Here is a 15,967-nt window from a genome sequence, read left to right as displayed (position 1 = left end):
TTCTTTCTAGTTCTGTGCAAGCTTATCTTTTCGCATCGCTGACGTGTGCTCTGGAACAGATTTAATTTAAATTATAGTTTTCAGTGTGCTTGAAATCACTTCATCTTACCCGAGTTGTTTCAATTTTTATGAAACTAACGCGAAATATACCTGTATAAAGTGCGATAGCAATTATATAGACATTCGAGGCACATTTTTACCGTTGTCATTGCTGTCATGTTCCTTATAAAGCCCGAATTGATAGCGCTGGTGCGCGCGTGGTGCGTTGATTGTGAAAGTGAAAGCTTGCGAAGGCTGCCGATGGGAGCGGCTCAAGCAGAGTCGAAACGCGCCGGCCGGCTCCGCTGGGAGAAGGAGAAAGAAGAGTTTGCCAGAGGGGAAGCGGGATGCGTTGCTTTAGAGGTCAGCGCACGGGTCATACCCTTGTACGTTTTGTGCTCTCAACACACTTAAGCCACTTGACTTGCTGGAGTGGTCGTATTCGATTACGTCAGCATTTTTGTGGGGTTACGCGGGATCGGATTTTAAAAATGTTAGCTATTACTGTCTTACTCTGTGTATTTATTTATTTATTTATTTATTTATGGTACCCTCAGGGCCCGAAGGCATTACAGAGGGGAGTGGCAATACAAAATAATACAGCAAACGGCAAAACGTAAAGGAAAAGAAGGGAAAATACAAAGCGATTGGCAAAAACACACAGTAACAAAGAATTAAATGTAGTAGCGGTAATACATTACAACGATTTTGTTAAAAAAAAAAAACGGCAAAACGGCAAAACGTAAAGGAAAAGAAGGGAAAATACAAAGCGGTTGGCAAAAACACACAGTAACAAAGAATTAAATGTAGCAGCGGGAATACATGACAACGATTTTGATAAAAAAAAAAAAAGCACGACATATATAACACGAAGCAAAATCAAACATCGCAAAACATGTTTTGCAAAAAGGCCCTAAAACGTGATGTATCGGTAATAGCCGTAGCTGATTGTGGTAGTAGATTCCATTCGGATGTGGTTCTTGGAATGAAGGCATGCGAATAGGTTACGGTTCTGCAGCGGGGAACATGAACTTTTTGCAGATGGTCCAATCTGGGTGATATGAATGAGGGGGGTTTAATAAACTGTTCACGAAGATTTTTGCTATGATAAAGTTTATGAAGGAGACTGAGTCGGGCTATTTTACGCCGAATGGCGAGTTCAGGAAGGTTGAGCTGGGACTTCATTAAGGTAACACTGGCCGTGCGGTTATAATTGGCTAAAATGAAGCGAACTGAACGATTCTGGACTGCTTCTAATTCATGTGTAAGTGTAGTGCCACCAGGATCCCAGACGGATGATGCGTATTCAAGTGATGGACGAATATAAGTAGTGTAAAGAAGTTTCTTAAGGGATGAGGGCGCCATGTAGAAGTTCCTGCGAAAATACCCGAGAGAACGGTTAGCCTTGGCGATGATGTGCTCCACATGGTGGTTCCATGACAGGTTACTGGAAATATGAACACCTAGGTATTTGTAAAATGAAACAGACTCGAGGTGGGTATCATTGAGATGATAATCTGGATACGCAAGTGAGGTGCGGCACACACGCATTGCTTTGCATTTTGAAATGTTTAGTTCCATGTTACATAATTGACACCAGGTAAATATGTTATTTAAATCCGTCTGGAGCGAGGTAACATCATTTTGGTTAGTTATTTTCCGATAAATTACACAGTCATCTGCGAATAGGCATACCTTTGATGAGACATTAGTTGGCAGGTCGTTCATGAAAATTAAGAACAGTAAGGGTCCCAACACAGAGCCTTGGGGAACACCCGAGAGCACCGGCTGGACGGGGGAATCAATATTGTTAGCAGAAACAAACTGTGTTCGGTTGGAAAGAAAGGCTCGAATCCAGTTAAACACGTTAGGGTCTAGGTTTAAGTGTTTCATCTTAAGAAGTAGTAACTGATGACTGACCTTATCGAATGCCTTAGAATAATCTAAAAAAATACAGTCAATGGTGAATCCAGAATCGAGTAGGACATGCAGGTCGTTTGTAAAGACTAAGAGCTGCGTTTCGCAAGAAAAATTCTTGCGGAAACCGTGTTGCGAGGGTGTGAAAAACTGGTTAGACTCGAGAAAGTTAACAAGGTGGGTGAAAATGATATGCTCAAGTATTTTGCACGGGACAGATGTCAGTGAAATTGGACGGAAGTTTGATGGATTGTGTGTTAGCCCTGATTTGTGAACTGGCACTATCTTACCGACCAGCCAGTCTTCCGGAAGGCTAGAATGCTGCAGGGACTGTGAAAAAATGCATGACAGGATAATAGAGGAGTATTCAACAGTGTTCTTCAGGAATTTAGCATTGATACCATCAACTCCACATGATGATGAGTTTTTAAGTTTCTTAATGACCGCACGAATACCTTCCGAGGTAACGAAGATAGCGTCCATAGGTAGGTAATGGGGTGACGGCAAGGAGATTTGGTTGTTGATGGTCGCCTGGTGAGAGAAAGCTTTTATGAATGTGTCATTTAGTACAGATGCGCATTCTACGTCGGGCACGGGATGCCCTTCAGCTGTCAGCAAGGCTATAGCGCGGCGCTCGCTGCCACGCATGAAATTCCAAAACTGTCTAGGGTTATTTTTCAGCATAACCGGTAGAGTGTGACTAAAAAAGGAAGACTTAGCTCGTTTCACTTCAGATAAATAGGTTGTGGCAGCAGATTTGTAAGTAGACCAACGTTTATCAGACGGGGATTTGACAGCAGCACGATAAAACCTTTTCTTACGGTTTGAAAGGCGGTTTATGTATCTGTTGTACCATGGAGCCCGTGTATTGGAAAGAACTTGTTTTATAGGGATATGTTTAACGGTTAGCTCTGAAACTTTAGCTTTAAATAAGTCCCAGTTGCTCTGCACCGATCTTTCAGGGTAGTTGGGTACCCTGAAAGCGTCCATTGCTTCTCACCTGCGGCGAAACAGTGACTATCTCGCTCACGTTCGAGCTTATGATACGAAACTTGCATCAAAATAGGGAAATATTATGTTAGCCTTGCTTGGTATATTTGTCACACTTGCGATACCGTAAGCAATTCTGCCGGACCACGATCTCAAGCTTCACCCAAGGAGATGTAACCTCGATATACTGATACTTAATTTCACCGAAATGCGACAGATATTGACGTACACTTGCAGAGATCATAACTAATTAAATACAATTTTCACGAAAAGGGTCAGAACTTCAAAAACGTGTCGTGCTCTCTTTCTGAAAAAAAAAACAGAAAAAAAGTCAATCTTTTTCAATAGCCGTGAAAACCGTTTTCACAGCTGCGTCGTCGTTGCAGCTCACGATGTTGGGAGTAAAAGCTTGGCCTGTTTTTTTTTTAATGTTTGTCGGCGAAAAAGTACAAGTGAGAGGTGTGATATACTGGTTTGTTATTTTTTGTTCACGGACATTTCATGAGACTAGAGAGGAACGCGCCCGTGGGGGCTATGGACGCGCAAGCTTGGGGGCTATGGACGCGCAACAGCCGTTGCTTTTGGACTGCGCACATCGGTTTTGTAATGAGAGAATCGTTTATTTCTATTTTTTTTAGTCATGTAAGGAGATTCCTCCATGTTTAAACAGCATTGCACTGTATTCTGTCAAACTACACTGCGTATAACAAGAAAACGGGCAGGCGAAAATTGTGAAAAGAAGGAAACATTACAACCGCGCCCAGTTGGCTGAGTTAGATTGACTCATTGACTTTTTACCGATATAACAACTATGGGCAATATAGCGACGCAGTTGTTGTATTGTCACGACAATTTAAACTTATTTATTTATTTATTTATTTATTTAAAAATACCTTACAGGCCCTTGTTGCAGGGCATTGTGTAAGGGGGGTTACAAAGGGTGAGTGTCGCGACAAAACCGTAAAGAAACATCGAACTTTGAAAGAACACAACAAAAAATAACGCGTTATATGTCACTAAAGAGAGAATGTACAAAAAGTCATTTGAGCAGCGTGTCTCGTTTGAAACGAATTTTTGATTAAATAATGTTTTTTCAGCCCCAGTATTTCTTATATTAGATTTATTCGTAGATAATTTCCTGAATATGAAAGAGGAAAAAGACGCTAGATAGATATTAATGAAAATGAGGGTCGTTCAGTTAGCTGACGCAACGGGAAAACTTTAGCATGTCCCCTTTTCGCGTGCCTTAAGTAAGCAGTGAACAAACCGCGTATAGAACGCCACTCAGTGCTCATAAAGTGTGACGTCACATTGTGCTACATACCTCTCTCATTACTCCTTTCTGTGTGTGTGAGTGGTTGTAAAAAAAGAGGAAAAAGGCACCTGATTTCTGTCTGCCTCAAGGGTGACACGGCGCAGTGCCTTATATAGGAGGGGGGTGGGAGGAGGCATAAAAAGAATAGAAGGAAATAGGTGAAGAAATAGAAAAGGGCAGCCCCGCCTCGGTGGTCTAGTGGCTAAGGCACTCGGCTGCTGACCCGCAGGTCGCGGGTTCAAATCCCGGCTGCGGCGGCTGCATTTCCGATGGAGGCGGAAATGTTGTAGGCCCGTGTGCTCAGATTTGGGTGCACGTTAAAGAACCCCAGGTGGTCGAAATTTCCGGAGCCCTCCACTACGGCGTCTCTCGTAATCATATAGTGGTTTTGGGACGTTAAACCCCACATATCAATCAATCAAATCATCAAATAGAAAGGGGCAGCTGCTACTGCAATCACAGTAGCCAGTAGTGTGCGAGAGCCCGCTGGAACTTCTCGAAGTGAGGGAGCATTTCTGCACCAGCAGCAGGACTCCTAGTTGAGTTGCGTGGATCCGGGTTGCCCGCCGAGTGCTGTAAGGCATACAGCACGCAATGGGTTGTCGGCGCATCTCCGACCGCGCGCAGAGCAGCGAGCAGGGATGCGATGAGGGCGTCCGGTGGGTCCTCCCCAGGCTCGGCGGGTGTAGCGAGCGGTGGGCTCGTTGGGGATGGGCTCACCGTTGGCAGGGAACATCGGCGCGGCGCTGGAGTGGGGCGCTGCAAGCCAGGATCCTTTGAGGGGCTCTCGGGAAGGTTGGCCCTTACCGCAGCTGCGTAGGAACGAACCTCGCGGCGCTCCTCGCGTATACTGCGGCCTTGACTGCCCGTCTCCAGAGCGGGGTCGGGGCCGTGGCCCCTTTCCGCTCCTCCTGCCAGCGAGGACAGGTCGACGTGTCGGCTGAATGCCCCCCTCTCGCAGTTAACGCAGCGGGCACTGCAGGAATCGGCGGCCGCATCTGACGCAGGCGCCGACAAGCGAGCACGCCTCGGACACGTGCCCGAAGCGCCTGCACTGCCGGCACTGTAGGGAACGCGGCCTGGCGTGCCGCACCCGCAGCTGGAGTCCGCAGAGGGTGACCCGGTCAGGTGGTTGGCTGCAGGCGAACCACAGCCGCACCGTCTGCCCTTCCTTGCTTGATGCCAGCACCGGAACAGGCGAGACGAGTCGCGCGGGCAGCTCAGAGTCCGTGAGGTCACCGTCGACGCCGTGGAGGAAGCCGACGCTGTTGCTTCGATCCCCAGGCTCCCTGGCAGTGACGGGAACGGCGCTGAGCTCTGTGATGGACAGGTATTGGGACACGCACGCTGGCGTCGCCGCATCCGCAGCCACGACTCGTTCATGCTCTGCATTTGAGACGTCACACATGTCCCTCCTTTCCTGTCATGGAGGAAAGAAAACTGAGGAGAGGCCCTCGCTATTTAAGCGGCAAAAAAAAAAGTGTGGCGGAAGTCACGGGCTTTTTCACAATGGTTGCTATGGGAATGTGGGCACGCCGTCGATGCCCCGTCATGGCGCCGTCGTCGGCAAATCACACCTTTGATCGACTTGTTGTCTGTGAATCTGCATTTTTATGAGATTGTAGTGTTCGTGGATGACCTAAAGTGTTAGAAGTTCATTATACAGTGAGTGTATGTAGTCATGGCTGTGTGCGCAGCACTCAGCGTGCCATCGCGAGGGATTTTCGAAGCCCGCGACAGCTTCTCCGAGAAGGCTTCGCACCACGTCTTCGCTGTTTGCCTTCGACACCGTGCTGCGGCACTCCGCGATGAAAGGATACGTTTCCGAGAACAGAACGACACCTCCAGCGGCTCTTAATGTTGGAGACAGTGGTGACCCGTTTCTGTGCGCGACGGTGACGAATGGAAAGAATGGGCCCGCTGCTATCCCTGAAGGCTGCATTGTCAAAAGTAGAAAAGACGTGCCTAACCCAATTGTGTTTGACACAGGAAGGCAAATCGCGAAGCTGCTTGATGTCTTCAGATTTCATTGCGTTTTGTGCGAGGTAGTTTTATATGGGCCGAAGTTCTCTTCGAAGCGGTTGTACCCGAACGACCGCCCCGCCTCACTGTAGCTTGACTGAAGTGCCGCCACATTGGTGCGATTGTATGAAACTCTATGGTGCGAATGTTATAAGGCACAGATGCAAGAAATAATCTGGAGGCGCAACATGCTTCTATGGAAGAAGGCCAGTGCATATGGCACTGTTAAATTATGTCGCGTACCCTTAACTTACCGGTTCACCTGAAAGAAAAAAAAAGACCACTGCGATTACCCTGCATGCCGAGTTACACAGTTTTTTTCTTGCAGCACGTAACTGTAAATTTGTTTGAAATGCTCAATAGCAACGATTGCACGCAATAAAACTCTGTTCCGTTTTTTGTACACTCGCCTGGGCAATATACCTACGTATAAGCATGCAGTCAATTTACATGTCTCTCCAATAAAGGTTGGGCATTTAAATCTGCAGCATGGTGGTCGTTGCGGTTTCTCATGGCAGTAGGAACGGCATCCTCGCGAAGGCGAACTGCCACTGGCGCCGCTCTATTGAAGTTCTCAGGTGGGAAGTGTTTTGAGCACACAAAATACCATGTCGTTGGTTACCAATCGCGTTGGCTGGGTCTAATAGCCTCAATTCATAGCCTCTTTCGACGGGGATGATTGAGAAACCTGCACGAAAGCAATTATAAATGTACGCAAATTCGCTGACATTATTGACACATGGACAAATAGTCATGAATAAATTGAAACACAGTGATATCACGACGCGGACAAAGCGAACGAAAGAAGAAACTCCGGCGCTAGTTGCGCCGTGTCGTCAGCGTCGTGATTAATTGCGCTGCGTTTTATCGCGTTCAAGAACTGCCACCAAGAGCCATAAATAAGCCCCAGGAACACTACGCTGACGCATGCAGTATCGTGCATTATGTTCTGCGAGGATACTCTCGATCATACCGTACGTCGAACATAAAGAAAGTTCAATACACTCACCTATGGAAGATGACGCCTGGCTCCTGTTTTATCAAGGGCATCGCAGCTCTTTAGCCGATGCAACCAGATATATCGCTTTCGGGGCTCGGTCAGCTGGCGATGTCCCTGCGCTCTGGTCAGCGCGACGCGATATTGTCTCCTAGCAACCAGATCAGCGTGTCCAAAAGTGCGAGAAGGAGCGCTCCTACTCTTCCCTACTTCTGGCTTCACAAAATGTGACGTCACGGCCTCTACTCAGTTTTTTCCTTCCTCCAAATTTCCTGTGCTCTTCTTGCGAATCTCACTCCACGAAGCATTTTTTAAACCTTTTTGACGGCATGGTGGAGGCTACAAAACCGAAGCGCGTGCCAGTTACCGCGCCAAAACAACGTATAGTAGTTAAATTTACTGTTAATTTTTTGTTTATTCTGCTTGCTGAACAGAGTGCGGCTTTATTCATTATGAGAATCAGACAGTAGCTAAAATACAGTTACTGTGTCACTTCGCAGAAATGCTTTCCTTCTAGATTTCTTAGGCAGCAGCATATATTTTCAGCACGTCCTCGTTCCAAAACAAACATAAACAAACATGGCGTCTCTGGCGTAGTGGGTCAATGTGCGGCCGCGAACCCGTTGTTAGTTTTCCTAGGCAAAAAATATAGTCGTTATATGACACTAAAACCTCGACTTAACAATCGGAATGTCTCCCATTCAGTTTTCTCGTGTATACGTTTTTCTAAACGCCTTAACAATGTGAGAGAGCCAAGGCGAAGTCAGCCGCAAGCTGCCGTGCTACTGGCGAAGCAATACAAATGTGTGGTAGCCCCACCTCCATATAGCCGTCGCTCCTCTGTCAAGATAGGTTCTCGCCGATTGTACCCGCATGCCGTTAATTTGCTCGCCACACTCTTCCCATTCACTTAGCGTAACGGTAGGCCTCTCTTCCTGTTCTGTCTTTCAATGTAAAAAAAAAAGCAGCTACCCACAAGCAAGTTTTTCGTTTATATGTAATGTCCTTATCTTATCTCTTCTACCGTTGCAGACGCATGTCGTGTACTGTGCACGCAACTAGGGGGGCCCTCGCTTTCGACTCGCTCGCACGCTATACTTTTGTGGGAAGCACGTATTGGCCGAAAATAACTACGAAAGACAGCCAGTTCGGAAGCAGTGGGAGGTTGGGGCACCTGGACATCGGTGAGGTTAGCGCACGCCATGGCGGGTTCAAGTCAACTCGACGAAATGGACCAGCAAACTAGCGTTCGCCGCGAACGATTACTGCTTCCCGGCACGACTTGGAGGTATCCGCGGTCTTTCTGTTTTTTCCCCCATTTCCTTTATTAACTCTGCATTATTGTCACCATACCCGCATCGCGTGCGCATTGTTCCATTTCCGTTGCAGCTGGCCGATTCAGTTCGCGGACACGACAGCGGCACTAGAAAAGATGATGCAAGACTTCGAACACACCCGCAAGGTGGGCTCTTTACGTCGCTGCGCTGTTATTTGTAGTTGCGTAGAGTGTATCGGTAGCGTAGGCCGTAAAAGGAAAATGCGACTATTGCCCGTTTGGGTTACTACTTGCGTGTACCATGCTTTCGGGTAGCAAGAAATCAGTAGCATAGCCAAGATTTTTTTATAGGGGGGGGGGGGAGATGAATTACCATTTAACCTTATGTTTGTTCGTGCGTGCGTTTACATGTGTGCGTGCGAGCAAGATAGAAAAATTGGGGGGTGGAACCCTCTTCCCTCCACCACGTGCAAGGAATAGTACTATATAGTGGCGTAGCCTGATAGGGGTTGAGGTTGTTTAACCCTTCGAAATTTTTCACGTGTATGCATACGCGCAGACACGAACATGCATAAAGTATGATTGACCCCTCCAACTTTGCCCCCCTCCCCCCCCCCCAAAAAAAAAAGAGGAAGAAAAAATTCTGCCAACTCTATCGGTACTACACTTGAGTAATTGCGGAATTTGTTTGGAGAGTCCTGATGTTTCTTTGTACCGTAATGATCAGCAGTGATAGAACGAGGAACACTGCTGAAGCCCGCTTTCCCAAATTTCACGTACTAACTCATCGTTACTTATGATGAATCGAACGCCCCATGGTCTAACTCCTTTCCTCGGCGTTTGATCCCAGAGCTAAGTAAAGAACTCGCGGGCTTCGATAAGCGATCAGCGTTGCGTGCCGGTGTCTGACGCAAGAACGGAACCGGTCGCCTTATACGGGGCATACACAACGCACGCGGCTGCTATACCAATGTGCGGCGCTCCCGCACTCACTGCACTGAATTAGTTATACTCGCAGTGCTGTCGGCAACCATTCCGGCCCTGTGCTGCTCCTGTTCATTGATCGACGTCGGCATTGTCTGTCTTGGGAGTAAACTACTCGATAAATTACGTGCATCAAGACGGTCATCGTGTATTTTTCCGACATGTCCGACTCCGGTGCGCAAGCACGCCAAGGTTATCGCTAAAGCTGTTTACATACGTGAACAGATGGCGGGAACGACATTATACGAATAAAATGAAAATGCTGGTATACACTATGGCAATATGCGGCGCGCAAGTTTAGAGGGACGCGCGCCCGCGCAAACGCGCACAGACACAGGCACGCCCCGCTTTGAACGTCTACACAAAAATTCAAGACCATCACCAGCTATAGTTCATACAAAGAAAATGACTCCGCTGTTTCGAATCCACAAATATGGTTCGCTTTTCAATGCAAGTGTTCTTGTCCTTGAGAAGAACTTGTTAACGTACTTCTGCCATGCCGGCGAAATGATAGGCCTTTATGTTTATTTTTACGGCATGTCTCTTTTCTAGGCGCAAGAACGCTGGGTTAGTCTAGCTAATCGATTAGCCTAAACTCGTTCTACACGTCTCTTGGCCGCACAGCCGCACACAATTCACGAGAGCCTTCAATATATATATATATATATATATATATATATATATATATATATATATAGTCTAGTAGATCCTCCGTGAGTGGTCACAACGTGGTTTATTTCGACGTTTCGGCCTAGAGTCTGGCCTTCATCAGACTCTAGGCCTGATGAAGGCCAGACTTTAGGCCGAAACGTCGAAATAAACCACGTTGTGACCACTCACGGAGGATCTACTAGACTATATGCAACGCTACGGCCACTCAACCACCATGCCTGCCTATATATATATATATATATATATATATATATATATATATATATATATATATATATATATATATATATATATATATATATATATATATACATATATATATATATATATATATATAGTCGCTGTAATAAGAATGGACGTGGTATTTCGACGCCTGGTGCCCGCGTATATATAGTCATCGTCCCTCTCGATCTTTTCGTAGCTCGTCCCGCTGCACTGTTCACATTACGCAGTCACGTATGTGCAACGTGTCCGCACCCTTCTCGTCGAGTTGCGAGAGCACCGCGAAGTGGTTCTAAGAGAGGGAAAGGAAGAGAAAAGTGAGCACCGTAACTGTCTGCATCACGGTGTGACACCTCAACAGTAGCTCGCAGGGAATGGGGGTGAGGAGGGATTAAAAGAATAGGAATAAAGGTGTAGAGAGAGAGATTCGCTAAGCCAGCGAGCGAGGACATATCGAGGGGATAAAAGAGATAGGGAAGATGGAAACACGATCACAGGAGTCCGAGGACGGGGCACCACTTGCGAGAGCTCTTGTCGGCGTCAGGAGATGGCGTAGGGTAGTCCAGTAAGTCAGAGCTGCGCTGTCGTCGGAGATCGGCGTTAGGAGATGACGTAGGGCCAGCCCAGTCGGCCAGAGCTACGCTGACGTCGGAGACCACGAGGGCACAACCGGTCGGCACGGAATCCAGCGAGCGAGTCCGAGCACCGCGAGTGGCAGAATGCCCGTATCGCCTGGCTGGTACAGCAGCACGCGTTCAACGCGTCGTATACATTCGGGATATGTACTACACGATGAGGCGGTGATGTTGAACCCATTTCGAGGCTTCTTCACACGGCACATGGGTATACGGCGACGCGCGTATTTGTGCCGCGGAGCGCATACGATAGCATACGATAGCGTGTAGCCTGGATGCACTGGTGTCGCCCTAACGAAAGCCTAGATGGAGGTGTCTGCGGGAGGTTGAATCCATGACAAATGCGAATTTCTCCTATATCAGTGCCCAATGCTTGCCCCGCCGCGGTGGTCTAGTGGCTAAGGTACTCGGCTGCTGACCCGCAGGGCGCGAGTTCGAATCCCGGCTGCGGCCGCTGCATTTCCGATGGAGGCGGAAATATTGTAGGCCCGTGTGCTCAGATTTGGGTGCACGTTAAAGAACCCCAGGTGGTCGAAATTTCCGGAGCCCTCCACTATCGTGTCTCTCATAATCATATAGTGGTTTTGGGACGTTAAACCCCACATATCAATCAATCGGTGCCCAATGCTTCTAATCTAGCTGCAGCTGTATGAATTGGAATGCCAAGTGCAGTATTGAACATTTATTTCGAAGTTACACTCCCAGACAAAGCGGGAATTCAGCCTTATCCATCATTTCGCGTCTCGCAAACTTCTGCTGTTGATAGTGTACACTGTTATCTAACCCAGTATATAACCGCGTGGTTGAATAATGAGTGCTGTTATTACATGCGTTCGTAAAGCGAATCGGTATTTCTCGAGATTTGAAATAAGCTAGCATGGCGCAGCGTCGTTAGGGTGAGAGTGACGAAGAAATGAGAAGGCAGCGTGAAGGAGAAGGTGACACCGTGCCACCCGTGCCCCTTATGGCATACGCAAATAGCGCATGTCAACGATAATTGTCATATGCGAGGTTTTACGTCCCAAAACCAAGATATGATTATGAGATACGCCGTAGCGGCCGGTTTCGGAAATTTAGACCATACTCTGTTCTTTAACGTATACACTGACACACTACATATACACTACACACTGACACACTACGTATACACTACACAGTACACGGGCCTCTTTATACCGTTTCACCTCCATCGAAATGCGACCGCCATGGCCGGGATCGAACCCGCAACCTTCGGTTCAGCAGCCGTCCTGCTCAGTGACTGAGAGCAATACTTCTCAGCCGTGTGAAAGGGGCCGTATTTGAGTGAATACGTTTTCCACACATTGTTGCATGCCTTCACCCCATGCGAGAGAGAGAGAGATAGACAGAGAGACAGACAGACAAAGAACTTTATTGGGTCCTGAGAAGCGCTGCTGCTTTAGAGCAACGTCGCGGGCCGCTCCCACGTAGGAACGGGGAGGCCTAGCCTCACCGCCGCGTCGTGGGCTGTCTGGACAGCCCGTAGTCGTGGTAGCAACTCTGAACTTCATAAGGCAGAGTCCCAACATCTTCTGTGAGCCGACTTGGGCCCGGTAACGAGGGGCACTGCCAGAGACAGAGAGAAAAGACATTCAGATTAACCATGCTGCACCTGGCTTACCCCTCCATACTTTTGGGTTCAGATTAGTGGTCGGGAAAGAAAAGCAATTAAGAGGAGGAGAAGGAAAGGAATGACTAGTGCCGCGCCTCCACTTTTCACAGTACACCGCGTATTTGAGGTGGTCGAGACCTTGTTTTTTATCCAGCGGCCATTCCAGTAAAGTCCTATGCATATGGAATGTCGAGTGCCTGGTGCCAGTTTTTTTTTTTTATTATCATTATTTCTACCCCCCCCCCCCCCCGTCGACCATTCGGCTATGCCTGCCTGGTCGTCAATTGTCGATTCCATTACCACCGTTATTGTCAGTGTAGTTCGTTTCGGAATGAACGAAAATATCATGTAATAAATCTTAGGCAGAGTTGATTAATTATTAATTAATTGGTTCATTCATTCAGTCAGTTCAGAGAACATATTTTACAGTCGCACGTTTTGACGATTGGTAGTAAGTTGATAGAGTGAACGAACAATTTATTTCATGGTTGTTAGCAGATTTCGTGAGCCGCAGCTCTTTATCAGTCCGTTGACTACAATTAATGCAGAAGTGACGGAATAAATTAGCAAATAAGAAAAAATTCGCAGTGCACACACAAGGTCTGATGAAGGCTTAGCGTCAGCGCACTTGAATCAATCGGGTTTGTAAGTGAGCACGGCAATGACACAGAGTACAACGTACACGCAGGTATTTAGACGAAGAAAAAATGCGCATCAAACAAAACAACAAATCTGCAGTGAACAGTCAACTGAAAGTGATTGATATAGTGTGTAAAAACAATCGCACAAAAGTAAAGGTGAGGATCAAACTAAAGTCAAAACTATTTGACTCAATGTGATAGGTTCAGGCTACACTTATTCCTTCAGTGTCTATAATGCTTCGTAGGAATGATTGATATACATGCAGTCGCTTTCTAAGTTACTATGTTTTCTGGTAGACCCATTGTACACAATGATTTGACTGATGAGGCAAAACGAACAAGTCTTTAGTTATAATTTATTCCCTTCGTGACCCTTTGGATTGGAATCAATGTGACCCGAGGCGTGTGGTATTCCGTTCAATTCGATAAATCTCTGTCGCTCTTTTTTATGTTCTTTATTTACAGTTTTTTTATTCATACCGAGTGTTTTGTTCTATCTTCTCCGTTCTGCGACGCTCAGGCGCCTGCCTGCATAGAGAGCGAGTACACGTGTTCTCGCAAGTGCTGCACGGCCAGCGCAGATGTTCGGTACTCCGCAAAAACACATAGCTGAAAAAAATACGAAAACGAAATAAAAAAACATGTATAGAAAACGCAGTACCGAGGCAGCGTATACGCTCCCGCCCATCTGAGTGCGCGCGACAGCTGGCGAGTCCTTCGACAGAGGCATTCGAAGTCGAGTTTGTTACGAGTTATCCGCAAACCGGTAGCGTGACAGCCTTTGTGAAAGGCGTTGGTTATGGTTCTCGGCTGCCGACCCGAGAGTCGCGCCTTTGACCCCCGCTACGGAGGTCGCATTTCGATGAAGGCGATGCGACAGAGGGCCCTGCACCGTGCGATATCAGTGAGCGGTAAAAGAACACCGGATGCCTGAAATTTCGAGAACCATCAACTTCGGCGTGCCTCTTTGTCTATCGCGCTGTTGACACATAAAAGCCTGGGTATTATTATTATTATTATTATTATTATTATTATTATTATTATTATTATTATTATTATTATTATTATTATTATTATGAAAGAGATATGGAATGGTTAAGACTTATCTAATAACAGAACTACGAATCTGCTTGTGGAGGAAAAATCGTCCGAGAAATTTAGTTTCCGTGATGCCGTTAGGTGGCTGTAATCAAGACTATGGCTTTGTTACCTTGGGCCTTCACTTTGCTGTGCAAGATATTTTGATAAATTTGACACACTACTCATTTCTTGGACCAATACTTACTAAAGCTGCCATAACCACGGATAATCGTTATCGGCTGGTAGTATATCGAACGCTGGCCAACAGGTAGATAGCGCTTGGCAGTGCCGCTTATATGCGAATAAATGTGGTAGCTAGCTCACAAGAGCTACCAATTGAGACAATAGTTGAATTCGGCCATTAATTATGAAATGTTTTATCATCCCTGTTAATTACAATCGACGATATCACCACTACAGTCGTACACGTCGACAAATGAAGTGGCTGTACGAGATCCACAAAGGCGCCGCCTTGAAAATACATCCCTGCTAAAGGTATCTTAAATAATAAGATGCATCGCTATTAGTATATTATCAATGGCGTGTTACCTTTTATTGCACTGCTAGGATGACTGCTCGATTTTTCGACGGCATGTAGCACACCGCAGGGACAGCGTATACGGTAAATAAATTGCGTGCGATATCCCGAAGTTGTTGGAATGACAAAAAAATTTAATATTATCGCACTAAGCTACAACGACAACAGGAGAAAAAAAAAGGGGGGGGGGAGCAAGTTTTTCAGAAGTTAACTCGGCAAGGTGAGGAAACACATGGGTGGATGTCAATGTCTCAATAACCCTAAGACGGTAGTGTGGCATCATCTAACCTACACCTAGTAAAATACGGTGGCCTACAACCATCGAATGACTAGCGTATACTGCGCAAACACTAAAGAAGAAAACAGATAAAAAAAAGGACAGGAAAGTGGCGCAGAAGCACGAAGGAAGGAAGCAGAACAAAAGACAGGAAAGAGCGGTGTACGCTACCCGTATTTTTATTTTTTATTTTTTTCTGTTTCTTTTCTTTGTGCTTGCACAGTATACACTGCCCGTTCAATGAACCAGCGAGGTCGTAAAAAGGTCTTGTGACCTACAGACGTGATTATCCAGACCAATGCAATGGCAAATGTCAGTTATGCGGGGAACGAACGGATCTGAAAGCCATTTTGCGGGCTCAGGCGTCTCGACATGGCCGCAAACTAATCAATCAGGAGCAGAGGAAGGCCCTACTGCATAGCTGGTATTCAGAAAAGCAACTCTAGGCCGTCCAGTAGTCTGAGAACGCCGCCAAGGCCTACAGGATGCTGGCCGCTGTTTAGGCAGAAACATAGTCGCCAAACTGCTGGAGTCAATAAAGTCTTCTCTCTTTTTGTCCTTCGATTCGCGAACATCTTCCCAGTTTGTTGGCTTTCGCAGAACTTAATATAAATGTTTACGTACCCACTAAGGTCGCCATAAGGTAATGTAGGGTGCTGTCAAAAAATTCTGAATGTCGAGCGTTCTTAAAGGAATCATGTAACACTTCTTCAAGTAGCTACAGAATGCATT

General features: G+C 46.5%; 2 protein-coding genes across 2 annotated transcripts in view; both read left to right on the top strand.

Moving 5' to 3' along the window:
* mRpL42 (mitochondrial ribosomal protein L42) overlaps nt 1-11,356 on the top strand; it is a 220,404-nt gene extending 209,048 nt beyond the window's left edge. The window contains exon 7 of the mRNA XM_075895796.1: nt 11,345-11,356. The gene's annotated coding sequence lies outside the window, so the exon portion shown is untranslated. The remainder of the gene's footprint in view (nt 1-11,344) is intronic.
* Nucleotides 1-15,967, top strand: part of LOC119174305 (sodium- and chloride-dependent GABA transporter 1) — a 70,547-nt gene that overhangs the window by 7,225 nt on the left and 47,355 nt on the right. The window lies entirely within an intron of this gene.

This window comes from Rhipicephalus microplus, chromosome 5, assembly GCF_043290135.1.
Source record: "Rhipicephalus microplus isolate Deutch F79 chromosome 5, USDA_Rmic, whole genome shotgun sequence".
Classification (NCBI taxonomy): domain Eukaryota; kingdom Metazoa; phylum Arthropoda; class Arachnida; order Ixodida; family Ixodidae; genus Rhipicephalus; species Rhipicephalus microplus.
The sequence above is the reverse complement of the archived record's forward strand: the minus strand, read 5'-3'. Positions and strand labels throughout refer to the sequence as shown.